Source organism: Cornus florida, unplaced genomic scaffold, assembly GCF_030987335.1.
Source record: "Cornus florida cultivar Cherokee Brave unplaced genomic scaffold, ASM3098733v1 CherokeeBrave_3.0.0_Hap2_Chr10, whole genome shotgun sequence".
Classification (NCBI taxonomy): domain Eukaryota; kingdom Viridiplantae; phylum Streptophyta; class Magnoliopsida; order Cornales; family Cornaceae; genus Cornus; species Cornus florida.
Window position 1 is genome coordinate 109,938,659 of NW_026775580.1, and position 23,266 is coordinate 109,961,924.

At 36.2% G+C, this 23,266-nt stretch overlaps 2 pseudogenes; one reads left to right on the forward strand and one right to left on the reverse strand.

Annotated features, from left to right (window-relative positions):
• The window catches only part of LOC132278384 (beta-galactosidase 7-like), a 35,446-nt pseudogene extending 13,790 nt beyond the window's left edge, over positions 1–21,656 (reverse strand).
• A 33-nt stretch (positions 21,657–21,689) lies between these two features.
• Positions 21,690–22,672, forward strand: LOC132279821 (ethylene-responsive transcription factor ERF017-like; annotated as a pseudogene).
• The last annotated feature ends 594 nt before the right edge of the window (positions 22,673–23,266 follow it).

The following is a 23,266-nucleotide window of genomic DNA, read 5'->3' on the forward strand; positions in this document are numbered from 1 at the left end:
ATTTTGCTCATACCACCTTTCTTGAGTTGCTGCACTTAAAAAGTATGAAGGGCCACTAGGCCAAGCCCTAAGATTTTCTCTCGAGATGTTACACTTAGAAATTTTCTCCCCGGTCGATGGTATAACATCCTACTCGACCATTATTTGTACACGACGAACCTTCTACAAAATCCACCCATACAGTGGGACTATATAAAACATTAACACTACATATACCACACTTGTGTCACAATGTTCAAGCCGGCGACTTGGCTTGCATACTTATTTGCGCTTCTTCGTGCCAGCACTCACTCGTACTAGTACTGATTACACACTCATTTGCACTCGTTCATGCCAGTACTCACTGGCACTCGATCGTGCCAATACTCATTCGCATTCGATCATGCTAGCACGGACTAACACGTGCTTGGCATTTGTTTCGCAATGTTTCCTGCCATCTACTTGGCTTACACACTCATTTGCACTCGTTCATGCCAATACCCTAACGCACGCGACCGTGCCAGTACTCATTTGCCCTCGCTCGTGCCAGTACTCACTTGCACTCGCTCGTGCCAGTACTCACTTGCACTCGATCATGCTAACTAGTGCATGGCATTTATTTTACAGTGTTTCCTGCCACCTAATTGGATTACACACTTATTTGCACTCATTCGTGCTAGTACTCACTGGCACTCGATCGTGCTAATACTCATTTGCACTCGATCTTGCTAGCACGGACTAACATGTGTTTCGCATTTATTTCGCAGTGTTTCCTGTCATCTACTTGGCTTACACACTCATTTGCACTCACTCGTGCCAGTACCCTAACGCACTCAACCATGCCTGTACTCACTTACTCTCGCTCGTGCCAGTACTCACTTGCACTCGATCATGCTAGCACGGACTAACCTGTGCTTGGCATTTGTTTCGCAGTGTTTCTTGCCATTTACTTGACTTAAACACTCATTCGTACTCGCTCGTGCCAGTACTCTAGCGCACTTGACCGTGTCAGTACTCACTTGCACTCGCTGGTGCCAATGCTCACTTGCACTCAATTGTGCCCGTACTCACTTGCACTCGATCATGCCAATACTCACTTGCACTCGCTCGTTCTAGTACTCACTTGCACTCGATCGTGCCAATACTCATTCATACTCGATTGTGCTAGCATGGACTAACTCGTGCTTGGCATTTGTTTCGCAGTGTTTCCTGCCATCTACTTGGCTTACACACTCATTTGCACTCGCTCGTACCAATACCCTAACGCACTCGACCGTACCAATACTCATTTACACTCGCTCGTGCCAGTACCCTAACGCACTGGTCCATGCCAATACTCACTTGCACTCGATCATGCTAGCACAGACTAACTCGTGCTTGGCATTTGTTTCACAATGTTCCCTACCATCTACTCGGATTATACATTCATTTGCACTTGCACGTGCCAGTACTGATAAGAATCTCAAACGATTCTTCTCTTGCTGGGAGAATCACAACAAAAAATATCATTTATGCACGGCTAACCTTTTATCTTTTACGAAGCTCACCCACGCAGGGGGACTAAATGTAGGGGATGGATTCAGCCGAGTCCACATGGCTTAGCCACATCATCAACAATGACCCACAAGTCCAATGTTCAACGATCAAGGGTAAGTGGCATTTGCCACGTCATGTGTATAACCCAAACAGAAGATCGATAACTTTAAGACCTGAGTTGGGAGCAGGACTCGGGATGATCAGGGATCCGAAGAGGTACTTGGTTTGGTGGCTAAAATGCAGGGTCCGTCGAGTCGACACTCAACCTGGCTTGTAAAGAGAGATATACTATTTGACTCCTGTACATTTAAACCCATCTCGTGTTAATGGGCCAATAAGTGATGTCATCATAGACATCACCCAACCTCTCACTTGGCCTATAAAAGGAAATACTCCTAGTGTTGTGAGCTTTATATGTACCACTCGCAAGTGCACAAATCTTTGTAAATAGGGTTTAAGTGATACCTGTGATACCTCTCGATTCTAGAGCCACGGGTGATCAAGTCCGAGCACAGATCCGAGGGATACCAAACAATTAATATGTAAATAAGCACAAAATACAAATTTAAGATAAGAACAAAATAATAATACGCTGAAAAAATTCTAAATTAAAAGTCCTCAAAGTTATATAATTAAAATCCAACTTATTCAAAATCTTCAATATCTGTACAACTCGGGAATCCATCTAGTGGACCCCTAATGAAAACCCAAACTGTAAAGAAATAATTGAAACAAGTCCAAAGCTAAATATGGAAAGTGATTCTACGTAATCAAAGGAATGAGTGTCTGTATCTGCTCTGCACGTCCAAGCTCTAACCCTGGAATTGACGAACACCTGAAAAATAAGAGAGTGGGTCAAGCCCACATGCATGTTCTATCCTACCACGATCCATACAGAAACCCGACACGCAGATATATCCTAGATAGCTCAACAATAACTAGAATAGTCCATATATGTATAAGTACACACTATAGGACTGCGACTAGTCCAATAGGTCTGTCTCAGCCTGAGTAGAGATACCATGCAAATCATACATAATGTGGTCATGTGTACCTAGACCTACCAAGGAACAACACCTATGTCCAGTTATCCATCCTAGGCGATATACGCACCCTAACCATGGTCCTGAGACTCATGCTCATACCATGGCACCACAACATAAATATATAAAGTTCATTCAAGGTGTGTTATTCAAAAGGTTTATTGACTTGACACATAGATATAAGTAGGACTTAACTTTTATAGTTAATCCATCTTATTTTAGAATAGGTAGGACTTAGTGTTTGAACTAATCCATCCCTAATATAGGTAGATCTTAGTGTTTTGAACTAAGTCGTCCCTAATATGCCACCGTCCCATACCGGTGCATAAACATCCATATAAGTAGGACTTAACTTTTTATAGTTAGTCCAACTTATTCCAAAATAGGTAGGATTTAGTGTTTCAACTAATCCATCCCTAGTATGTCACCGTCCCATACCGGTACATACAATCCTCTAAATAACATAATTATTAAGACAATAATTGTTATTTATCAACCATTAGCCAGGATATGCATAAATACAGTTTAATACATATATCATAACATTAGGCATTCATTACAGAACCTAAAAATCACATTCCAACTATTTAAATTGCTAAAATGAGTCATAACATTTAAATCCTCCATATAATCCATAAATTGATACAATTAACAGAACATATATATTAATTTATTCCAAACCAAGCATAGATGATTTCAAGAATTTACTATACTTATAACTCTGTTTAAATAAAATTAAATAGTATAAACTTATATATAACATAAGCTCCAAATCCTAGCAAGTAATTTAATTAACCACAACTGTGTGCAGTCTACAGGTTTTTCCTTAAATCCATTTTGCTCCATTCCCTAATCCAATTATGAATTAATGTTTCCCCATACTATTATAGGTCTATAACAGTCCCATACACCATTTAAAACAGTTTAAACGAAACAAGGAAACCCTGTACAGTCCAAATAGCCCCTAAATACCAAAACTGTGCAATTTAGGGCAAGAGCAGGCTCTCTAAAATTGAGAGCCTGATCCTAGATGTTGGGAGCCTGCTCTTACATGTTGGGAGCCAGCTCCACACTCCTTGGAGCCGGCTCCATCAGTGAGGGAGTTGGCTCCCTCCTTTTGGGAGCCTGCTCTCTCACTCCCGAGAGCCGTTACGCGATTCTGCTTCGTCTTCTTCGTCTCCGGTTGTACTCAGGCCTCTGTAATAATTTTAAATACTTGTTCAAGTGTTCATTCAACATCCTAGATTATTTAGAATACATCATTATGCATTAACAACATCAATTACACAAAGCTTACAATCAAGAACAGAAAGATTCAGTTTGAAAACTTAAAGAATTATCAAACCAGTTTATTCCAATAAAGCCAATTACAGTTTAAACATGCCTCAAAGATATATTTTAGCATTAATTAAACCCCTGGAGTCTACCTAGGCATGCACAGAATACAGGTTTAAGGAAAAGAGTTAGAATAGAGACTTGCCTTGAGTTTCAGTTTTGAAACTCTAAACCACCCTCTCTGAGTTTTCCGACCACCTTCTAAACTACCGTTCCACTCCTCCGCTACTCTTGGTTCAACCCAGAAGCACTCCGTCCCATCCTCCTTGAACCCCTCTGTTTATTTCTCAACTTCACTCTCTGTTTTTCTCAAGTCATTCTCTCTGTTTCTCTCTGCGTGAATAGGGTTTGTTTGTAACCCTACACCGATGTATAATGTTGTATATATAGGCTTCACTACAAACCTAATTCTAATTCTAAACCAATTATAAGTCGGCTAACACACAATGCCAAAACACCAAAACAATTACGTTAATGAAAGAAAACTAATAATACAATTAATTCAATTACAGAAAAATAAAAATACAATTAACTAAAATAATTCAAATAAACAGGCAAAATAAATAAATAAATAAATAATCAAATTTAATAAAACAATTCAAATAAACAAGCAAAATAAATAAATAAACAAATAATCCCATCCAAATACAAATAAAACAATTAATTAAATACCAGGACTATCCTTTTAAAATTAGGGGTATTACAATACCCCTCGACTTCGAGACATGGGTTGATTAGGTCCAAGCCCAAATCCGAGGGAATACCAAACAATCAATACTTAAGTGAACACAGAATACAAAAAGATTTAAGATAAACCATAAGCTGAAAGAATTCTAAATATAAAATCATCAAACGTTAAAGATTAATATAATCCCAAACTTCTAAAACATTAAATACATACAACTCGGGAATCCATCTAGTGGAACCCTAAAAAAACCCAATCCAAAGTAAAATGCGGAAACAATATCCAATACTAAAACATAAAGTGAAATCCTACATAATCAGAGGAATGAGTGACTGTCTCTGCTCAGCACGATCAAGCTCTAAGGCTGGAACTGTCGAACACCTGAAAAAAATAATAGTGGGTCAGGCCCACAAACAAGTTCTATTCTAACTACAATCCAAACAGAGACTCGATAGGCAGATACATCCTAGATATCTCAATAATATCTATTTAGTCAATACATACATATATATATATATATATATATATATATATATATATATAACCACACTAATTAAGGGACTTTCACTGGACTATAAGGGGTCTCAACCTAAATAGAAGGCAACATGCAAAACGCACCAGAGGTGAACATGAGTACCTAGACCTAACAGGGTACACCTCAACCGTCATAGCCAGCTATGCATCCCAATGCATATACTCTCCATAGCAAACGATACTGAGACTCAAGCTCATATTATGGTACCATAGTTATAGATATTTAAAGTTCGTCCAAAATCAGAGTATGTTATTCAATTGTTCATTAATCTGACATAAAATTAACTAATCCAGTTATTCACTCAACTTATTCAGTTGATCGACTTAACCACAAATAATCAATAATCCAAGAAGTCACTCAACTTACTCAGTTGATCTGGCTTAAATATAAGTAGGATTTAGTTTTATAATCCATTTCCTTATTCCAAAGTAGGCAGGACTTAGCGTTTTGAGTTAAACCATCCCTAGTATGCCACCGTCCCATACCGGTGCATACAATCCATAACATCCGTGTAATTACAGAACATAATATAATAGTTCAGCAATTTAAAGTCCAAAACATAAATCCATAATTGACAAAACAAATTTTAATAGTTCAGCAATTAAAATCCAATACATTAATCCATGTCATTGCAGAACAAAGTTTAATATTTCAGCAATTAGAATCCAGAGTAAGTATAGATCAAGTTTGATAAATTAATGACCCTATTGAGCATCCAAACCAAGGTTTATAATCATGCTATAGTCCTTTAAATTGCTAAAATAAAATTAAGCAATTAAATTCTTTCTATCCGTTAACAGCATGCAAAGTTGTTTACTTTCTTACTATTCAATCCATTACCATAAAGGTTTAAATTATGCCATAAGAGGTTTTAATATTACATGAAACTGGTATTTAGAACCCCCCCCCCCCCCCCCCCCCCCAGTAAAGTCCCAAAACAATTCAGAAAGAACAAATCGTCCAAATCATGCCCAGAAAAATTCCAGAATGTGGTAACATAAGAGAGCCTGCTCTTAAAACTTGAGAGCAGGCTCTGTCCAAGCATGGAGCCGGCTCCATGCACCTTAGAGCCGACTCCAGAGGGGTGGGAGCTGGCTCTCTAACCCCTAGAGCAGACTCTTCACTTGAGGGAGCCGGTTCCTACTTCCATGGAGCCGGCTCTCTCCCTCTCTGAGAGCCTTGAACCGTTTCTTTCCTTCTGCCTCGTCTCTGGCCACTTCTAACCCTTCTGTTCTTCATTAATACTGAACTTCAGAGTCTAATGATATCCAGTATCATCCCAGTCATTTATTTAAAACAGTTTGCATTAAAAGCAACAATGGAAACAGTTACCGATTCATTATACTTTAAGATCAGACAATCAAAACCAAATTTGCAAGAACTATACCAGATCAAATTAAACACATACAGGTGATTAATTTAACATATACTAAGCATGCAAGATTAATTTAATGTCCGATTAAAATCCTAGAGATCATCTAGGTATGTACAGAACACAGGTCAATGGGAGAGAGAAAGAATAAAACTTGCCTGTGAGATTTTGAATCAAAACCTCGTCGCCGTCTTCCTAAGTTTTCTGACGACGTCCGTTCACTGTCAACCTCCTACTGCTCTGGTTTAATCTGCAAGCAAAACTTTCCCTCCTCCTAGGTCCGTCCTTTAATCCACAGCTAAAACCCCAACTGTAATCTCTCTGTTTTTCTCACAATTCCCTGTTACTTCTCTCTGCCTCCACTGTGCCGTGAATAGGGTTCTAAAACCCTAAGCAGACTTAATACATATATTTATAGGCATAAATAAAAACTTAGGTCCAATTATAATTAGAGACGGAAAACCTAACTAAACCCTAGTCGGCCGAAACGTGATTTCATAAAAGAATAAAACCCTAATTTAACATTAATAATTAATGACACTAATTTAATCCAATAACCTAATTAACTTATTTAAATAAATGCATAATACAATTAAACCATCTAAACAATTAAAACAATTAATTCAATTAAAGAAAATAAATAATACAATTAAATAACACAACAAGTAAAACAATTAGGCAAATAAGCAAATAATCAACTAAAAATGCTAAAAATGCAATAAAACAATAATTAAAATGCCGAAATTATCCTTTTAAAATTAGGAGTATTACAGTTTACTTGTAAGGGTGTCGTACCCAAGGGACTTGTGTAAAATAAGTTTGTCAACAGATTTCCTAAATTCCATATTAACTTGAAAGTAGGATAATCGAATTGTGATGATTAATTCTAAATTAACTAAATAGAAAATAAAATAAAAAATAATAATTAAATAAGATGTAGAAAATAGAGAGAGAACTAGGGGAATAACTTCACCACTAACGTCGCACCACCAGCTAATTGTATCAATTTATTGGAGATATATCATATAACATGCATAGGGAATTAATCATAGCTACAAGCGCATATTAATTCAGCTAGAAAATAATATAATTCAAAGCTAAGCATGGACTATCTTCGATTGGTATAAACCATTTACTTATCTACTTTACTCTAGGGTATAGCATGGTCTATCTTTTCTAGGCATAATCCATCAAATCTCTAACATTATATTCAGATAAAAACCATTGTGTAATCATCTCATTCACAACTACAATAAGTGAATGAGTTGTGTTCAATTACAAGATTAAAATATCGAAGACAAAAAAGAAACATATTTGTAATTGAATTAAAACTCTAAAACCGATTCTTATTGAAAAAAGTCAATTAAAAATCCTATAGTTTACACAATCATGCATGATAAAAATTGTTCTCCAATAAATAAATACAATCAAACCAGAGTGCTAAGCTAGGGCTACATCACAACCCTAGCAAAGCATTTAGCCAAGCATGACTGGAGTGGAATTCTTCATGGTTAAGGAAGACATCTTCACCACCATGGATCGATCTCTTCTTTTTTCTAAATGCTCCTCTTTGATCTCAGCCTCAAGCTCCTCTATATAATCATTGAATGTTGTAGAGGACCCCCTTTAAATTATAAAAGATCCTAAGGTTCCCTTTTTCATATAGAAGACATACATATAAATTCTGTCAAATAAGGACTCCAAAATTCGTACAGACTTCGAGGTTAATAAGAACAAGGTAAACAGCTGTTTTAGGGAATCATCGTGAAATATAAAATAGTAATTCTTCGAATTTCCTTTCAACTATCTCGAGAATTTAGTTGTTTTGACGCTCGAGGAAAGAGATACAGCCAAATTACCAAAACAGGTTCAAGTTACCAACTTTGGTGAAAGTTTCCTTTTTGGAGAATAAGTTTTCCTTTTCTTTTTCTTTCCATTCTCATCAACTTGTGGCTTCTTTTGAAATATTTTCTAAGTATAATAAAAGTTGGATCTTCAACATTGCTCGGTCCCACGAAATATCATCTGGTAAAGCTCAGAATCACTAGTCTTGACTGATTTTACAATTAAAGTCCTGAAATAAATAAAAACAATAAAACAATGTAAAATCACAAATAAACTATTATTAAGAGAATAAAACATGCATATAAATGGGCTAAAATGTATAACATTCAGGACCTAACACCTAAGCTAACAAAGATAGGGCAGAAGGGGGAGGAAACAACCTCTAGACAGAGAGAGCTCAAAATCTCTCTCCCTCATGCTTTCTCCATACACCTTTATTAAGGGAGTCAATAGTGTATCAATACACTGCCATCTTTATACTCTCTCTCGAGTTTGCCTGTGCTTTCACCTCTCTCAATCCACCTCGGATCCAATGTTGTCTGAATCATTCATATTTTGTGTTTTTGATATCACCTTTGCTACTTGTAGCACTATTGTAATAAAGAACCCCCACACTCTTCAAATAGAATCAATGTGTTTACAACGTTGGTCATAAACGACCGTGGAACATGGTACCTGAATATTATTATTTTTTTAAACAAAATTAGCAAGTTATTATTCATTTTCAATTAATATAATAAAAACACTGAAATTGAAATAAAATATATATATATATATATATATATATATATATATATATATATATATCTCACCATCTTTGTGTGGGTTGACCACAGGTCTAGACACATTTTTTGTCATCGTATTCACCACGATAATCACAAGCATCAGTGCTACAACCATCCTCCTGAGCTAGAAAACTAGGCCAATATCGAACAATGTTGTGACCATTCACCCAAGCAAAATTTTTGCCCAACCCTTGCAAGTCTAACACTACTGCTTCTTTTCCCAATGGAGCACACACAAAATGAAAAATAACCAATGGAGCACACACAAAATGAAAAATAAAAAACATGTGTATAGTTATTTCTTTTTTATTTTTCAATGTAAAAATGAATTTAAAATAATAATTATAATAATTTTGTTTAAAATACCTTATACCAAGTCATCATCCTGTTGGTGGGGAGATCCTCTACATACCACCTGGTTTCATTCATTGAGTCCTCACTGTACAACTTATTATCATCAATGCCACGTACTCCCACCTTGTACACAAGTCCATTATCACTCTCTCGTCACCTTTCCTTCTGATCAGCTCAACTGTTCCTGGTAACCCCGATTGTACCTCATCATAATTAGGACCATAGTTCTGCACAATACAACATTTATTATTACCAAAACATTTCAAATTAATAAATTACCTTCAAATCAATATCAAAATTAAAAATAAAAAAATTACCTATAGCCCAACAGTAGCACTGAGTAGGGATACTTGATTTTTTCCATGATTCAGCTCAACCTTCTTCTCAAACACATAGTTGAAGATACCATATGTTGCCCATTCAGAACCTACAATTTCAATCATATGTTATATAAAGAATACAAAAAAAAAAAAAAAAAAAAAAAAAAAAAAAAAAAGAACTAATAATTAATAATTTAAGTCGAAATGATTTGATATTTACCTATATGTTCGCCATTGATATAAGCATGAAGAACATGACCAGTACCATTAACTCTGATGGTCATATTATCACTCCTGATGGGATCATTATCCTTGATGTTTACATTATAAAAACGATATTGAAGATATATATATATTGTAACTTGAGAAAATTTAATCAGAAGATAACTAGTTACTGTAATTGATAATTTTCCAAGAAGAATTGCGAAATTTTACCTTGTCATGTACCACAAATAATCACTAACATCAATAGTAACCTTTTGCTCTATAAGCTGTGTTAGAATATATTACAATATATTCTTACTTAGAATATATTGTAATATATTCTTACTATATTATATAATCCCTACTACCTTGTATAGGATTATAATATATAGTTACCTTGTATAGGATTCCAATAGATAGTTACCTTGTATAGAATTACTCGTTCATCACTCATAATCCTCCCTATATAAACCCCTTTAGTATCTGTTATAATTTACATCAATATACAGAGTTCAATTCGGTCTTTTATTTCGAACATGGTATCAGAGCAAGGTTCTCTGTATATTTTATTTTAAATATATATCTATCTATATTTATTTTTTTTCTTTTTCCTCACATACTGTTCGGGATTTGAAAGAAAGTTTCAGAAGGTCTTTTCAAATTCCGAGCATACCAGGCAAAAGAACATCCTCAGATTATCCTAACGCCACCAGAAACGGACAGAAAACGCCTTGCACGAGCCCCCACGCGCCACCACAAGGTTCAGCCACTTTCCCGGCAAGCCACGCGCCTTCATGCGCCTCCCACGCCCCCAGGTGTGTCAGTCCACATGATCTGCCACGTCAGCTTCCACGTCACTCAGCTGCCACGTCATCCAGTTCCACGTCAGCAGCATTCTGCCACATCAGCAGCGTTCTGCCACGTCAGCAGTGTCAGAAAATTTTTCTGGAGACACCTATCCAACCCAGTTTTTTGATCTAATTCCGAATCTGCAGTCCGTTTTTATATTTGAAATTTCTAAATGGCCGTAAATGAGGTAACTCACCCTATTTCAGTTATTCTTAATGGTGACAATTACTCCTTTTGGAGTCAATCTATGCGCAATTTTTTGAAAGGTCGCAAGGTATGGTCCTATGTCACTGGCAATTATACAGCACCTACTCAAGCCACAGCAGAGACATCAGATGCCTATGCCACACGTGTTAAAGACTGGGATAGTAACAATCACAAGATCATCACATGGTTACGCAACATATCCAATACTTCTATTGGTATGGAATTTGGGAGTTACGAGACAGCCAAGGAGATCTGGGACATGCTTGTTTCTCGCTACTCTGGTTCTGATGGGGCTCGCCAATTTCAATTAATGGTTCAACTTTCTACTCTTAAACAAGAATCAGGTCAGCGAATTAATGAATTCTTCTCTCGGATGAAATGCATCTAGGATCAATTAGCTCTTTCCGAACCATCATGGGAGCATTCTTCTGAAGCAAAGAAATTTCTCGAGTATCGCAACCACGTTCGTCTTTATTAGTTTTTGATGAGTCTTCATGATGATTTTGAACCAGTACGCAGTCAGCTTCTCCATCGCTCACCTCTTCCATCACTTGATCAAGCTCTCAATGAACTTGTTCGAGAAGAGACACGTTTGCAGACTCGTCGTTCTCAAAATCACATCACTGTTTTAGCCACACCATCTTCTGCTCCACAGTCAGTGCCATCTCAGTCCGCACCAAATTGGCCCGCCTCATTTTTTCGACAAAATGGACGCAACAATACCAACCAGTCTGGCTCCAAGGGACGTAACAATAACACTCGTTCTGGCTCTCAGTAATCCAACAACAAAAAGGTTCGTTTCGGTCTTTACTGTACTTCCTGTCGGATTCCAGGGCATAGCATTGAATTTTGTCGTACTCATGCTAAACTCTCCACTTCAGCTGTGGTTAACACAGAATCTCTGTCCCCACCATTTTCAACACCAGTCAACAATTCTTCTGGCGACTCTACATCTGCCCCATCTGTTTTCTCTGCAACTGACCTTGAGGCAGTTCTCAACCAGGTTTTATTTCGCTATCAAGGTGCATCTTCCACTGCTCTTTCTACTACACCAGGTAAACATGGTTCTTGGTATTTTGACTATGCTTGCTGTAATCACATGACACCTGATCCTACCTTCCTCACATCTCAGACTTCTACTTCTCACTCTCCTGTTATACACACAACCGATGGTTCCACTATGCCTATTAGTCACATAGGAACTATTTCTCAATCTCAGTTATCTATACCTCATGTTTATCTTGTTCCAAATCTTTCCCTTAATCTTTTATCTGTTGGACAACTCACTGAGTTGAGATTAACTATTACTTTTTCTTCTAATGTTGTATTGTACAGGATCCTCGGACAGAACAGATCATTGGGACAGGCCGTAAGATAGGACGACTATTTGAACTTTCTTCATTACATCTGCCTACTACCACTGTTTTTGCTGTCTCCACACTATCCAAAACTCCTACACTTGAGCTATGGCATTCTCGTTTAGGTCATGCGTCATTATCTCGTGTCAAAACCCTTACATCTACGGGATTGTTAGGTCAGGTTAAACTTGCGTCTTTTGATTGTATTTCATGTCAATTAGGAAAACATGCCTTACCATTTAATCAAAGTGAGTCTTTTGCTTCTGCACCATTTGATCTTATTCATTCTGATGTTTAGGGACCTTCGATTATATCTACTATGGGAGGATCACGATATTTTGTTGTTTTTGTTGATGATTTTTCACGATTCACATGGATTTTTTTAATGAAACATCGTTCTGAATTACTTAAAATATTTCGTGATTTTACGCAAATGATTGTTACTCAGTTTTCCAAACCAATCAAAATGTCTCAGTCTGATAATGCTCAAGAGTACTGTCAAAATGAATTTCAAAAAATTCTTCAACATTACGGTACAATTTTTCACACTTCTTGTACTAGCACATCTCAACAGAATGGTCGAACTGAACGAAAACTTCGACATATTTTAGATTTAACTCGTTCACTCACTCTTTCTACTTCTGTGCTTTCATCTTTTTGGGGTGAAGCATCTCTTACTGCTGTTGTGATACCTCTCGGATCCGAGACACGGGTTGATCAGGCCCAGACCCAAACCCGAGGGATATCAAACAATTAATATGTAATCGAATACAAAATACAAGATAAAATAAGAATTAAAAATAATAAGCTGAAAGAATGCTAATTGAAAATCCTTAAAATAATATAATTATTGAAATCCGTTAAATCCAAACTCCATAGGCTTACAACTTGGGAATCCATCCATTGGACCTCTTATTAAAGATTCTCAAACCGAAACTGAAAATAATATAAATTAAGTCCAAATCTAACATAAAGAAGATTCCTACATAGTCGGAGGAATGAATATCTATATCTGCTCTGCACGTCCAAGCTCTAACCCTGGAATTGACAAACACCTGAAAAATAAAGAAGTGGGTTAGGCCCACATGCAAGTCCTGATCTACTACAATCCAAATAGTAATTCGATACGCAGATACATCCTAAGAAGACTCAACAATATTTAAAGTAGTCCATTTAAGTATATAGTATACACTATAGGACGTTCGCTAGTCCAGTAGGTCTGTCTCAGCCTGAATAGAAGGCAACATGCGAATACGCATCCTATGGTGGGCATGAGTACCTAGACCTACCAGGGAACAACACATATGTTCAGTTATCCATCCTAGGCAATATACGCGCCATAACCATGGTCATGAGACTCAAGCTCATACCACGGCACCATATAATATATATATAAAGTCCATACTCCTCCTAATACAAAATACCATCCATCTGTGTAGTGGTCTGATATATGTATAACCAATTCATCCTGAAACCATAGTAGGTCATTCAATTCTCAATTGATATGACACAAGTAGGTGATGGACTTAACCTATATGATTAATCCATACCTTAATCCATGTTAGATAGGACTTAGTATTTAATCTAGTCCATATCTAGTATATCACCGTCCCATACCGGTACATACCATCCTCCAGTTAATACGGTTGATAATACAGTATTAAATAGTCATCAACCATTCCCAGAACAAGCATAAATACAGTTTAACATATATATAACCAGTTTATGCATCCAATATAAGAATTTGAATCCCAATTACAGTCCATTAATATAGCAAAATAAAACTATACACTTAACTTCTCCGAACAGTGTCATAACAGATACAATTGATAACAGATTTAATCATCAGTAATCCCCACTAAGCATGCATATTATTAAATAACAGTATGCTTATAACACAGCTGCAAAACATGATTTATAATTCCAAGACATGCAGAGAAACCAACTTACTAAAACAATGAGCAATTACCAACTTATGTCAAACCTTACCCCATACAGGTTTACTTAGAAACCTAGGCTAATTCTATCCCAAATTCCCGGATATAAGCTTGCTTCTCAATTCATATATAAGTCTTAAGCAATGTATTATATCATTCAGTAGCCTTGAAACAGTTTCAGAAACTCAGTCTCAGCTAAACAGTCCATTAAAACTCAATACGCGCAAAAACAAAAGAGAGAGAAGGCTCTGAAACTTAAAGAGCCTTCTCTATTCAAGGGGAGCCGGCTCCTTACCCTTGGGAGCCGGCTCTAGGCTATTGAGAGCCGGCTCTCAGCCCTAGATTTATTCACACCCTTAAGAGCCGTTTCCCCTATACTGCTTGTCTTCTCCGACCCCGGTGGTTTCCAGACACTGAATACAATTTTATTACATGTATTAAGGTTCTATCCTCATCCCAGATTGATCACAAGGTAGAATTATACAACTTAGAATTGAATTAAACATCAACTTTTAAAGCAACGATAACAAAATTCAACACTGAACTGTTAAAACAATTGAAACTAGATTTATTCAATGCTTCAATATTCTGATAAAACATGTTTAAAAGATGTAATTAAAACTTAGTTTAATCCCTGGAGTCTTCCTAAGCATGCACAGAACACAGATTAAAAGGATAGAGAAGAACAGAGACTTGTCTTTGAGACTTTAGATTAAAATCTCTAACCGTCGTCTCCATCAACTCCGGCAACGTCGGTTGTGCTAAACTACCTCTGTTGCTCTTAATTCAGTCCCGAACTCCTCCTTGAATCCCTCCTTTAATCTCTTAAGGTTCTCTCTGTATTTTGTCTCATAAAAGATTCAGTTGCTCTCTGTATCTCACGGTCTCTCTGTTTTTACAGAATTTGGCTTAGTTTTCTAAAACCCTAAACCACCGCTTATATTTATAGGTGAATCCTGATAACCCTAAGTCCATAAAGATATAACTCGGCCCATAGGTACCTAGGTTATAATCAACGTCGGCTACCCATGTAAATTTTAAACCTAACCTACGATAAGTAAATAAATTCAAAAATGAAAATAATTAATTAATAACAATTCTATCAGGTAATTAATCAAATAACACAATTTAATGTAATTAAAGCCAAATAAATAATTAAAACAGTTAACTCAAACAACCAAGTAATTTAAAAAAAATTAACATTTAAATAAGACAATTAAATCAATTAACTAATTAAAACACTTAAACAAATAATTCCTATTAAATAATCAATTAATTCAACTAATCATACATAATCAAATAAAATGCAGTTAAATAATAAAAGTAAAATCCCAGGAATATCCTTTTAAACTAGGGGTATGACAGCTGTTTATACCATGAATCGTGTTCCCACACCACTTTTACAAATTCAAACACCCTATGAATGTCTATATGGAAAACTACCTAACTACAGTCATCTTATAGTCTTTGGGTGTGCATGTTTTGTTCTTCTTCAACCTCATGAGCGAAATAAGTTACAACCACGTTCTCGACTTTGTTGTTTTCTTGACTGTGGAATTGAACAAAAGGGGTATAGATGTTATGATCCTGTTGATAAACGCCTCAGAATTTCTCGTCATGTCATTTTCTGGGAGCATAAACCGTTTCATACATTATCTAAGTTTAGTGGCGTCCATGATCAGGCTTTTCCTCTTCCCCCATTTGATACCTCTGCAGATCTCTTTCTAACTTCCACAAAATCATCTGATATAGTCAACCCTTTTCCGGCTGCGTCCAACTCATCTGCTCAGTCCGAGGTTCCTGCCAGTGCGCCTACCACACATCTTTGCCCTCATTCCACCCGGGTAAGAAATTCACCGGCACATCTCGGTGATTTTCATTGTTATCATGCTCTTGCTACCTTACATGAACCTCAAAATTTTTGTGAGGCATCCTCTGACCCCATATGGCAGCATGCAATGCAATAAGAGTTAGGTGCACTATTTAAAACTCATACATGGGATTTGGTTGGTTTGCCTCTTGGAAAGTCTGTTGTAGGATACAAATGGGTTTACAAGATCAAGACTCGTTCAGATGGGCCTATCGAGTGCTACAAAGCTCGACTTGTTGCTAGAGTGTTCACACAGGAATATGGCATTGATTTTGAGGAGACATTTGCTCATGTTGCACGTCTTTCCTCTGTTCGAACTCTTATTGCCGTGGCAGCTTCTCATCATTGGGGACTTTTTCAAATGGATGTTAAGAATGCTTTTCTCAATGGTGATTTACTCGAGGAAGTATACATGCAGCCTCCTCCAGGTTATCCTCATCCTTCTACAAAGGTGTTGTAATACCCTTAATTTTAAAAAGGATATTTCTGGGATTTAATTGAGTATTTAGATTGCATTTTTTTATTTATTTAATTGGTTTGTTATTTGATTTAATTACTTACTTGAATTAATTATTTGAGTTAATTGTTTTAATTGGATTTAATTAAGTGGCTTATTTGATTTGATTTAATTGCATTCTTTGTTTTTTATTTAATTGCATTTTTTTATTTAATTGACTTATTGGATTTATTTAATTATTTAAATTAAATTAAGTGCTGAATAATATGTAACTTGGATTAATTACCTGTTTTAATTATCATACTTATTTAATTATTTTAATTCATTCATTCATTGTGCATTTGTTTTCTTTATCGTAACTTAGGGTTTTAGGATTTAATGTGGCCGACTCATAGTTAGAACGGGAAGGGTTTGGTTACTTGAAGCCTATAAATACATAAGAATACTGGGGTTTAGGGTTTTAGAAAAACATAAGCTTAAGTCTGTAAAGTAAAGTTTTTCTACTCTCGTGTTAAGAAACAGAGAGATAAAGAGATACAAAAATACAGAGAAATAAACAGAGGGAAGGATTTGAGAGAAACACAGAGTGGAGTTGAGGGCTATACAGAGCAGTTCAAGGAGGAAGGAGCGTGGTTGTGTAGAACTACAGTCTAGGACATTAACAGAACCTTCAGAGACTATGGAATTAGAGTTTCAAATCTGAAACTCAAAGGCAAGTTTATGTTCTTCTCTTTCCCTTTAATCTGTGTTCTGTGCATGCCTAGCTAGACTCTAGGAGCTTAATTAATGCTAAAACAAAATAATCATGCATGTTTAATCGGACCTAAACAGAGAGTTTCATGATTGTATATACTTATTCGTGATTTCTTAATTTTTAGATCTTTATGCATGAACTGTGGTATAACTTGAATCTTTGCCTACTAAAACACTTAAAATAACTTAGTATGGATGTATGGGGCTTAGGTTGAAGCTTAGAGGCCTTAACAATGGAGTTTTAGAGTCTACAGAGGCAGAACGAACGAAAAAGACGGCTTCAGCACCAACTTAGCCGACTTAGTTGGGAACTGAGCCGACTAAGTTGGCGACTTAGCCGACTAAGTTAGAAACTCAACCGACTAAGTTTCTAACTTAGCCTGCTCAGTTGTAACTTAGCTTGCTCAGTTGGGATATTTGGTTTTGAACGCCCAGTTTTGCATATTGTTGGTTCTTAGGCTGTGTTTGGACGATACAGAGTCTTTGTACTTCGTTTGAACTATTTTAAGTGGTGTATACTATGCTCATAGACCTGTAAAACAATGGGGAACATTAATTCATCACTGGACTAAGGAATGGAGCAAGGTAAATTGGAGGAAAAACCTTTACGTTGTGCACTGTTTTGCTAAAAAAATTTATTACTGGAACTTAGCAAAAACTCTGATATATGAGTTAATTGTATTTAATCATATGTTCACAGTATTATAAGTATAGTGGATTATCTGTAAATTTAACTATGCTTGATTGAGGAAAATTGATATTTAATTCGCAGTAAATTATATCAACTATGGATGATTTGGAGGATGTAAATGCTTAGATTTATTTTAGCAATTTACATAGTTGGAACATGAATATTAGGCTCTGTAATGAATGCCTAATATTGTTAGTTATGTGTTAATTTATATGGAGGCATATTTTGGAATATGATTGATGAATTATTAATATTGCTTTGTCAATTATACGGACTTGTGTGTTGTATACGCCGGTATGGGACGGTGGCATACTAGGGACAGACTAGTTAAAAACACTAAGTCCTACCTATACGGAATAAGGGAATGGATTATAAAATAAATCCTACCTATATTTAAGTCAAAGAAGCTGCACAAGCTGAATGACTAACTGGAGTACCGGTTATCCACGTTAAGTCAAAGAAGCTGCACAAGCTGAATGGCTAACTGGGTTTCTTATGGATGGATAGGATAGGATTTTAAATATATGATTATGGTACCACGATATGAGCTTGAGTCTCATGATCGTCGGTTAGGGTGCGTATATGCAGTAGGATGCATAGCTGGCTGTGAGGGTTGAGGTATACCTTGTCAGGCTTAGGTACCCATGCCTACTCAGGTGCATTTTATGTGATGCCTTCTATTCAGATTGAGACCCTTCTCATAGTCTAGTGAGAATCTAGTAGTATGGATATATATATATATGTGGACTAGATAGATATTGTTAAGCTATCTAGTATGTATCTGCGTATCGGATTACTGTTTGGATCGTAGTAGGATAGGACTTGCATGTGGGCCTGACCCACTCTTTATTTTTCAAGTGTCCGTCAGTTCCAGGGTTAGAGCTTGGACGTGCAAAGCAGATACAAATATTCATTCCTCCGAGTACGTGGGAATCTTTTCTGTGTTTAGCTGTAGATTCTATTTCAGATATTATAGTTTATATTAGGTTTTAATAAGGGGTCCACTGGATGGATTCCCGAGTTGTAAACTTATGGAGTTTTGGATTAACGGATTTAAATAATTATGTTTTGAGGATTTTTATTCTAGTTTCTTTCAGCTTATTATTTTTATTTCTTATTACATTATTTTGTATTCCGTGTTCGTTTTAACATATTAATTGTTTGATATTCCCTCGGGTTTGGGCCTGGGCTTGATCAACCCGTGTCTCGGATCCAAGAGGTATCATAGATGTGCCGCCTTAGACGTGCTTTGTATGGTCTCAAACAGGCACCGCGAGCTTGGTTTGCCAAGTTCAGTAAGACTATCTCTCGACTTGGCTACTCTGCTAGTCCATATGACTCTACTTTATTTGTTCGACGCACCAATCGAGGTATCATTCTCCTTTTACTTTATGTTGATGATATGATCATCATTGGCGATGATTTGATAGGAATTCAGGAACTCAAACAATTTCTCAATCGTCAGTTCGAGATGAAGGATCTTGGACCCCTCAATTATTTTCTTGGTCTTGAGATAAGTACCTTTACAGATGGATACTATCTTACTCAAGCGAAATACATATTAGATCTTCTCTCAAAATCCGGTCTCACTGACAGCAAGATTGTTGATACCCCCCTTGAGTGCAATACCAAACTTAATCTACATGATAGAGAATCTCTTCGCGATGGTACTTTGTATCGCCAATTGGTAGGTAGTCTGGTTTACCTCACTGTCACTCGTCCCGACATCTCTCATGCCGTTCACATAGTTAGTCAGTTCATGACTGCCCTTTGGTCCACTCATTTTGCTGCTGTTCATCGCATCCTTCGTTATCTCAAAGGCACTATGTTTCATGGACTGCATTATTCTTTCCAGTCATCGCTTATTCTTCGTGCCTATTCAGATGTAGACTGGGCAGGAGACCCTACTGATCGTCGTTCCACCACTGGATATTGTTTCTTTCTTGGTGATTCCCTTATCTCTTGACGCAGCAAGAAACAAACTATGGTTGCACGATCTAGTACAGAAGCTGAGTACAGGGCGCTTACTGATATTACTTCTGAGCTTCTATGGTTGCGTTGGCTCCTTCAGGACATGGGCGTTTCTTCATCCACTGCCATTCCTATTTATTGTGATAATAGGAGTGCCATCCAGATTGCACATAATGATGTTTTTCATGAGCGCACTAAACATATTGAGATTGACTGTCATTTTGTTCGTTATCATCTTCTTCAAAAGACCTTACAATTGCGGTCTATCACTTCACATGATCAGATCGCTGATGTTTTCACCAAAACGCTTCCGCCATGCCGCTTTCAAGATCTCATTTCCAAACTCAAGATGATTTCATTCAATCCACCTTGAGTTTGCGGGGGGCTGTTAGAATATATTACAATATATTCTTCCTATATTATATAATCTCTACTACCTTGTATAGGATTATAATATATAGTTACCTTGTTTAGGATTCCAATATATAGTTACGTTGTATAGGATTACTTGTTCATCGCTCATAATCCTCCCTATATAAACCCCTCTTGTATCCCTTATAATTTACATCAATATACAGAGTTCAATTCGGTCTCTTATTTCGAACAAGCTGACTTGCTGCAACATCACCCTTGCCATGTAACACTGTTTCATCAACGTTCTCGGGCCTCCACGCCCATTTAAGAGAACTTGGTTCACTTTCTGCTTCATTTGACTTCTTTACCATCACAGAAGTTTGAGTGTTCACCTATATAAACACATATATATGTATCAATAGCTATATATATATATATAACATTAATTTACAATAATTCATCATAATTTACCTTTGCAGTATTATAAACTTCATTCTTGCAATCTGGAAGAATGCTAACAGACCAAGCAGGAACATTATATTTTCTTCCTTGAAAGTTGACTGTAGCATCCGTAGTGGTATTAGAATTGCTGATAGAACAGCTTGATGTATCGTTGGTAGCATATATGGTTGCCTAAAAAAATTTAAAATATGATTATTAGTTATTAGAAGGATTTAATAGACATTATTACAATATAACAATATAACAAATGATATATTAAAATAATGTTATAATATATAAACTCACCGAAATATCATTCCCCAAATCAGATGTGGATATGTTTCCATAAGGGAGTGTCTTCTCCATCGACTTCAATACATTATGGAGCTCCTTTAGATGTCCCCATTTTGGTTGATTTAAATTACCTAAAAATTTAAAATATTAGTAATAATAACAATAATGCAGGATTAAAATCCATATATATTTCTAATATTTGGAAGTTCAAATATATCTAACCATATTCATCATAATCATAAGATGTGGTGATGTATGGACCACCAGCTGTTCTTCCAAAGTTAGTTCCGCCATGATACTGAAATGAAACAGCACAATTGTAAAAATGAGAATTTAAAATAAATACCACCTGTCCGCACATCCAAGAAACCAGCACTATGCCTTTTTTACTTCGGCGTGCCAACGTGGCAGACAAAAACAAGTCCACGTGGTCTTTTCAGGTCGGTCAAAGCACTTTCTCCCTATAAATACCCCCACACATAGCTTATGTACTAACAAATTATCTAAACTGTTATAACATGTGAGAAAATGGTGAGAATTTCAGGTGGAGAAGAGAGAAGAGACGGCGTCAGTAACGTCCGTTACAAGGGAGTGAGGATGAGGAAGTGGGGGAAATGGGAGGCCGAAGTTCGGCAGCCCAACAGCCGACGGAGAATCTGGTTGGGATTGTACGAGACGCCGGAAGAGGCGGCAAGGGCCTACGATGCCGCCGTGTTTTGCTTGCGTGGCCAATCAGCGGCCCTCAACTTCCCGGAATTCCTCCGGATATTCCTTCGGCAGCAGAGCTGTAGCCGTCGCAGATTCAGGCGGTTGCCTCTAGACATGCTCGGAGAATTCCAATGGCGGAGGATTCAAATACCGTTAGGACGGAGTCTAATCCGGCGGTGATGGAGTCTGATCTATTTGGTGAAACTTCGGAATCTTATGGTGGTTCAGTATTTGGTGAGTTCTCGACATCGGAGTTTTATTACGATCCAAGAATTGGAGGGGAAGGAGGTAATGGTAATTTTGTTGATGAAGCACTTTACGGCATGACACGTGCGTGGACATCTTAATCGTGTGTGGACATCTTAATGTTGCAGTACCATTTTATTTTTTACTAGTTGGTTTTCCTAAGGGTGTCTTTAGTAATATTTTAGTTTTCTGTTTTCGTAGTCTTAAGAAAGTAGAATCATATTTTTGTTTTCTTGAGTGAAAATAGAAAATAGAAATGATTTTAGTAATACTTGTTGTTGCCACAAATTTGAAAATATAAAACAATAATTATGTTTAGTAATACAACATATTTGTTACAAAATGTACTTAATATTTTTTAAATTTTTTATTTTTTTATTTCTATTTTATTTTTTTCATGACAAGAATTGTAGGAGTTAGTGATTAGAGGGAAGGGTGAGGAAGAGGGTAGATGACTTGAACACGAATTCTCAGACACAGGGAGCAACCTAACCACTCAGGCACGACACTTATTTCCATTAATATCAAAAAGTCATAAATCTAAGAAATCTAATTTAAAATTATAAATCTTAAAATTATCGAATACATCATAAGTATAATATTAGATATACCAAGAGAAAAATATTCCCACCAATTATGTATATAAATACATGTATATGCGTGATGTATATATTTATTATGTGATATATAATATATTTATCATATTATAATTTATTATGAATAAAAAATATTAAATAATATATCTTATATGTAATAAAATATATATTGTGTTATAATATTGTAAATTAATTATAATTTAATATTTACATATAATATAATATAGATATGATATATAATAATATAAAATATCTACTGCTTAATAATTTAATAATATTATATTCTATATCAAAAATTATTTTGTCACAAAAAATAATTTTGACAACATAAAATAAGAAACGTTTTTCGTTACTAAACGCAGTCTAAAGTTTCTAACAATTAAGGCTTTTCTTTTTCTTTTATGGTCATGTTGAAGTGACAATTTCATAGATTATTTATTTATTTATTTGTGTGTTGTAGTCACTCGTCAGCTTTGAAGCATGGATACAGGCACGGGTACGATACGACACGGATATGGCGATAAGATAAATTTAGAAAAAA